Below are 7504 nucleotides of genomic sequence, written 5' to 3' on the forward strand. Positions count from 1 at the left end.
TATTTCAGTGTTTAATAATAATAATGCTATTTTGAGAGTCATTTAAGGCCCTAATTGTATACACGTGATGTTAATCATCTTATAGATTCTGTTTTGTTTAGTAAGCAATCAGGTAATTAATAAGAGGCACTTTTGGGGCACCTGGGTGGCTCAGTGGATTGAAGCCTCTGCCTTCAGCTCATGGTCTCAGGGTCCTGGGATCAAGCCCCGCATTGGGCTCTCTGCTCAGCAGGGGGGCTGCTTTCCATCTCTCTCTCTCTGCCCGCCTCCCTGCCTACTTGTGATCTCTTTCTGTCAAATAAATAAATAAAAATCTTAAAAAAATAATAAGAGGTACTTTTATAGAAACAAAAGGAACATAAGTTGATGGTTACAGCAAATTCTAAACCCAGTGTCTGATTCTGAAGTGCTGCCATTAAGAAGAGTTTTAGATGTCAGGTTCGAAGCATCCTCAAATGGAGTGGGAACAGGCAGCCAGAATCAAGGTTTTTTTGGTTTGTAATTCAAATGTCTCCTATGATCCTTTCGAATGGCCCATAGAACAACAGGTACAACGATTGTCTACACATGAATCTTGTGGCAATTTTTTTGAAGCTGACCTCAAGTTGTCCAGTATTGGATTTTAGGGCTTTGGTGGGGAGGCAGTTTTAGTTTTTAATGACTTTATGTCAAGAGAATAAAAGAAAATTGGGAACCTAGTTTGGAGAGCCATAGCTAGATATTTGAGGAAACCAGAAGAATTCAGAAAATAGTGATAAAACATAACATTTACAAAGATGTGTTATTGAGACATTTTTCTCTAGAATCACCCTCATTTTTAATCATAGAAAGCCAAATCAAGACTAATTCATTAAAAAAATGTCCAATTTTAACAAACTTGGTCTGATTATTTTTATAAGCTCAATAAGAATAATAATTGATCCTATAGATCTTTAAAGATTTGCTTTGCCTGAGGGGTATCTGGGGAGCTCAATCAGTTAAGTGTCTACCTCTGGCTCAGGTCTTGATCCCAGAGGTCAGGTCATGATCCCAGAACCCTGGGATCTAGCCACCTATCAGGGTCCCTCTGTCTCTCTCTCTCTCTTTTCCTCTTGCCTCTCTCCACTTATGCTCTCTTTCCAATAAATACATAAAATTCTAAAAAAAAAAAAAGTTTTCATTGGAGAAGTGTCTGTTCATATCTTCTGCCCATTTTTTGATATCACCTTACGCCAGTTAGAATGGCCAAAATTAACAAGACAGGAAACAACATGTCGGGGACCACCTCCGGCCAGGAAAGTCCCCACCATTACAAGATGGCGCTTGGCTCACTGCCAGCAAAATACACTGCAAGTAAGCAACGAACGTTCTGGTGAAGCCCACCTAAAGGAGGACATAGTCATTGGCTGTTTCAAATTTAATCAGCATAGTAACAGGACTCTCATTGGCTCTCCTCATTGCTTGGCCCCTTATTGGTCACCCTGCCACATATAAGCTAAGGAAGTTGATGAAATAAACAGATGAAGCATTAACACAATACCAGGCTGATTGTCGTTCTTACAGGCCGAGGGTGACACAACATGTGTTGGAGGGGATGTGGAGAAAGGGGAACCCTCTTACACTGTTGGTGGGAATGCAAGTTGGTGCAGCCTCTTTGGAGAACAGTGTGGAGATTCCTCAAGAAATTACAAGTAGAGCTTCCCTATGACCCTGCCATTGCACTACTGGGTATTTACCCCAAAGATACAGATGTAGTGAAAAGAAGGGCCATGTGTACCCCAATGTTTATAGCAGCAATGGCCACAGTCGCCAAACTGTGGAAAGAACCAAGATGCCCTTCGACGGATCAATGGATAAGGAAAATTTGGTCCATATACACCATGGAGTATTATGCCTCCCTCAGAAAGGATGATTACCCAACTTTTGTAGCAACATGAATGGGACTAGAAGAGATTATGCTGAGTGAAATAAGTCAAGCAGAGAGAGTCAATTATCATATGGTTTCACTTATTTATGGAACATAACAAATAGCATGGAGGACATGGGGAGTTAGAGAGGAGAAGGGAGTTGGGGGATATTAGAAGAGGAGGTGAACCATGAGAGACTATGGACTCTGAAAAACAATCTGAGGGTTTTGAAGTGGTGGTGGGGTGGGAGGTTGGGGTTCCAGGTGGTGGGTATTATAGAGGGCACGGATTGCATGGAGGACTGGATGCGGTGAAAAAATAATGATACTGTTATGCTGAAAATAAATAAAAAATAAATTTAAAAAATTGTTTTACTGGAACTTTTTTTTTTTTAATTAACCTATAATGTATTAGTTGTTTCAGTGGTACAGGTCTGATTCATCAGTCTTACACAATTCACTTGCTGTAATTTTTTTTTAAAGGAATCTCAGTTGAACTCTCAGTAGCCTTTCTACATCAGAAGCCAGGCCAAATACTTGACATCAGACATGCCTTCAATACCTATAGATTTGGGCAAATCCTTCTCAAGGTCCCCAAAGTATCCTGAGGTTCCCACACCTGCCAGGAAGTGACATTCTTTATTCACCTGGTGAGGCTGCTGGGAATTTTGTAAGCGAATACCAGGCCATTAGTTCTAAGGGGCTTTATTGACTCCATTAAGTCAACCTTAATACCTTATAGCGGTTTTGTCATACCTGAGTCTGAATGTCTCTCTCAAATATGGTAAAGCCTTGGTAAATATTTCCAGTGGTGTCCTGTTACAAGGATAACAGTTTCTTATTGAATTTATATTGAAATTTATATTGAAATTGAGGCACATAGAGACTCCCGGCTCCAGCCCCTTTCTGTCCCTGGCTCCTCTTTGCTCCAGCTAAGGCCAAGAAAAGACCAAATAGCCATTCCATTGGACTAAGATAAGATAACAAGTCATTGCTCCTGCTGACACAGAAGAAAAAGACCAGAAGCCTGGTCCTTTTTGAATAAGAAAAGAAAGAGAAACAGTCCCCCCAGGTGATTTAGCACTCTCCTAAAATGCCTCCACATAGATTATACTTCCACATGAAAGGGCCATTTGGCCTTGGGGAACTGGGAAAGTGTCGGTCCTTGAGAGACCACAAAAACACGCTGCTACCATCCCCCATTTTCTTTAACCATAAAAACTCAGTCCTAACCCTGTAGGGTGCTGTCTTTGGGAATGATCCTACTGAGCCCGCGGGCATTAATAAAGCTGTGTTCTCTGTGTGCCATTTGGGTTTCCTCAGTCACCTTAAATTTTCTGCAACAAAATAACTATGATAATCATGAAAGAATGAATACTCATTGAATGCTTTTGAATTTCAGAGGGTATAGGTAGAGAGAAAATTTAAATTCCTCAATTTGTTTACCAAGGAATATTTTATCATACTTTTGTACATCAAAGATATCTGAAGAGAAAATGTCCTTAATCTGGAAAAAACAAACATTAGAGAACCAGCTATGTTTCAAACAAGTCACAAAAACAAGAGAAAAAAAAAATTCTCTAGTTTATTTAGTCCCATGTTAATAATTCTTGTTCTGTTTGAATACAACTTTTAGTTAGTTTTGGAAATTCTTACCCATTTTAGTTTTATGATTTTTAAAGATACCAAAAACCTGTATTTGTTTAAAAAAAAAAATTGGTTATCAATCTCCTTGAAGATGAAACTTGTTTCGCAAGAGCATCAGAACAGTAACTAAAAATGACAAATTCTCAAAAATGAATATAGCTAAAGATCTGAGGAGAGATTATAATATAGCTGGCAAGAAAATCCAGTTATTTCTGTGACACATAACATTTTAATAACCACAATATAAAGTGATGGCCTTATACCAAAACATATAAAAACTGTAGTAGGAATTGTATATAATCTCCAGAACAGCTAGAGCATTTAACCAACATAACCAAAGGCTTATTATTTGTTTAACAGTGTTTCCAGAGTAACTTAACATATCAAATAAACAAGCCTAATTGGTTAAAAAGACTTCATTTACAATTAAATCTCAGGGAAGTTTGTTAAAAACCTCAGAATTTATAAATAGTAGAGAGTCTTAATAGGATTACAGATTATTATAAAACTTAAAATTTAATTCTTTATTTAACTAAAGTGGCAATAAGAGATTCCAAAAGTAAATATGTAGGGTTATATAATTGTTAGTGAAACTTAGCTCCTTTAAAATTGAGAAGTTTTAATTATCTTAAGTAATCAAAGACATGATAGAAACAAAACATACAAACTTTGGTTTTTCAGGCAGACAAAAGAGAAAGAGAGAGAAAAGAAGATACTTTGTTCACATTTTCTTATCAAGAGCAGATCAACAATCCAAGAAAATTTTGTCTTTTTAACAGAGAGAAAAGCAGAATTTCAATCTTATACCAGTGTACCATTATAAATCCATCTATTTCCAATTAAGTAAAATAAAATAAAATCCATTTTTTCAACCTTAGTCCTGATGTTGCATAGTTTTTTTCCAAAGATTTCCCTTCATAAACATTTTATAACGTTTTTTTAATTCATTCAGATTTTACCTAAGCCCTTTCCCCCCCATCAGTCTTAATTATATTTAGCAGAATTTTAATTCTTAGAAACCTTAGTCTCCAGTGAAAACTAAGTAGCAACCCATTGAGAACTATCTGTTACACCAGAATTCTTTTGGATCTGAAATTTATAAATACATTTCCAATTAAAAAATTTTTTTCATAGTGCAACCTTTTACTAAAGCACAATGTATATTTACCCACAGACCTAAATATTTTTTAACATCTCTGCAATAAGAAGTCAAAAGCACAAACATAACAATCAGTAACCAACGCTTTGGAATTTGTGGAAAAGAATCAATGCTTTGGAATATTTGGAAAAGACCTAGATGTCCAACAAATTCAATTCAATTTATCATCCAAGCAAAACTTTAAAGTTTTGGGTTACAAAAGACTTTGAAAGCTATCTTAGCAATTACCCATGGAAACTTTAAGACAAAAAAAATTAACAATCATTTTAAGTCATCTTTTTGCTGACAAATTACAATGGAGAAAACATGAATTTCTTTTCTTTTCTTTCTTTTTTTTTTTTCACATATCAGAAAACATGAACTTATTTGACCTTGTAGTGTCTCTTGGCCATTGGCTGGCTGCCCCTTGAGTTCCCTTTTCCAGCCAGTGACCTGAGTTTCATTCTTTTGAGTGGCCTGTTTACCCACTTCATCTGATTTTTATTCTGGTAGGCCTATGCTCTCAGGCCTAATTAAAGTACTATTTCTGAGGCTCTGATAGCTGAGATCCATGGTCAATCACATTTGACCTAGTGTGAGCCCTCTTTCAAATGACTTCTCCATCTCAAAGAATGGAACCCTTATGTCCAGGTCTCCTCATGTATCTGCCCAAAGGCATATCTTCATCAATTCTCTCAGTCAGTGACATTAATATTTTTTCCTTACATTTATCCCTTCTGTGAGCACTTAATAGGACTCTTGGGGGGAATGGAGAATAATAAAAACCAGTAGAGATTCTGCCCAAGTGGGCTTTCCCTCTGGAAGAACAGAGAGACATACCAATAGACTTGACACTATTCTAAGGAAAATAACTTAAGAATCACACCTGGGTCATAGGGCCTTCCTTTGATTGTACATAGTAAATTGATTTACAGTGCATTATGTTCACATACACCCGTAAGGCAACCTGGCTGATTTTCATGACAAGAACATCTTATAAAATTCTGACCTTAAAATAGACAATACATATTTCTTGACTTAACAAAGGAGTGAATGCATGAAGGTAGAATGGCTGGCCTGCAGCAGCCTGGGGAACAGATAGCTGGCAGCCTCTAGCTTCTGGGATTCCTCTTTGCTCTGTGCACAGAGATCCTGGGATTCCTGGGGTGGGAGTATGAGGAACATCACCTCATCCCAGGTATGAATGTGAATGTTCAGCTACTGCCAGGGCTCTGGGGGCTTTTGCTGACCTGGTAATGTCCAGAGGAGTAGCCATAAGGCAAGTAACATGGAGGTCCCCTTGAAGTTTCTCTCTCCTCACCCTTTCTTCTTTTCTGGAGTTTGAGATGCTAAAATGAAGTCTCCTCTCATTCCTGTCTCCCAAAAGCTCCCTGTTCCCTAATCCCATACACCTTCTGTAGAACCAGCCTGTCACAATCCCACTATGGAAGAAAATAAAGTTTTTCTTTCTAGCACCCCTGCTCCTTGTCCTGATGATCCCTCAGTACCACCTCCCTGCACTCCAGCTCCACCAGTGCCATCGGAGTTTCTCCATGCAAAGCTGCCCAATTCAGCTTCTGAACATCCCAGCCAGCACAGTGTCTTATCCAGACAACTCTCTAGGACAAAGATCCAGACCTTTAACTTGGAAAAGGGATTTTCTACCTTTTTGTTAGTCTCAGTGTTGGAGACCAGAATGCATGTGCAGGGTAGTAGCTCTCATGTTTCCTGTAATTTATATTAAAGAATGTTCATAACAGGTATCACAATTTATTTTTATAACATTCTTTGATAAATCAACAAGAGAAACAACTAACAGCATTGAGATATGAAGATACAGAGATTTATCTGTATCTTCCACAAGAGGGGACATGTGGGAGCTGAGACCATGGCGTGAAGCCCCAGTTCTTATTCTTAATTATTTCTGAACTTATATGACTAAGCCTAAATGATGTCATACTCCAAATAAGTTTGGCTCATTGCAAACTGTTTCAATGATTATTTTTTCCAATAGGTAAGCATGATGATGTAATAAAAGTGGCTATAATGTTAAGTAATAATAATAACAGTATGATGGTGATAATAATGATAATTGTGTTTATTGAGGGCCTATTCATGGCTTGACTTGTCACATACCATTTATTTAGACTTTACAACCGCCTATGCAGAAGATATTGTTTACATTATATCAATATGTCAAAACTAACCCAGGCTCAGAGAGAGTAAGTGACTTGCTGTTCCACACAGCTGCTTGGAGGGACAGCTACAGGATAAGCTCAGGCATGTCTGCCCCCAGAGGCCTTGCCTTTTTCTTGCAGGGCTCAGTCTCCTGACTGGTTTTACTTCTTGAGATCCAATAAAATAAGATGTGGATTGTGTCTAAGGGTGCCTAACACTAGCATAGAATCAATAATCCATTATCTGGGTTAAGACCAAAAGTCCCCATACCTGTGTCCCTGCTTCTACTCCAGTACCCTCCACACCACCCCAGCAGGGCACACAGAATCTGCTCTTGCTACACTTACGCTTAGAACTGTGGCTTGCCATCTGAGGATATACACTTGGTGGCTCCTTCCTCCTGTCTACACTCACTGGCAGCTTTCAGTTCTGTGAATATGCCACCATCCCTCCTGTTGTCCTTGCTGTCTCCTTATCTTTCGATCTCAGCCCCCTGTTCCTTACTCAGGAAAGCCTTTCCTGGCCTCCCTGGCAGCATTCAGGCTCTATAAACTTCTCCTGTCAAACACTGATCAGGGATGTCATGGACTATTGTGTGGCCCTTTGATTAATGTTTGTCTCTCCACTTGACCAAAGGTTTTTTAAGAACAGGGGCT

Source organism: Mustela nigripes, chromosome 14 (assembly GCF_022355385.1).
Source record: "Mustela nigripes isolate SB6536 chromosome 14, MUSNIG.SB6536, whole genome shotgun sequence".
Taxonomy (NCBI): Eukaryota; Metazoa; Chordata; class Mammalia; order Carnivora; family Mustelidae; genus Mustela; species Mustela nigripes.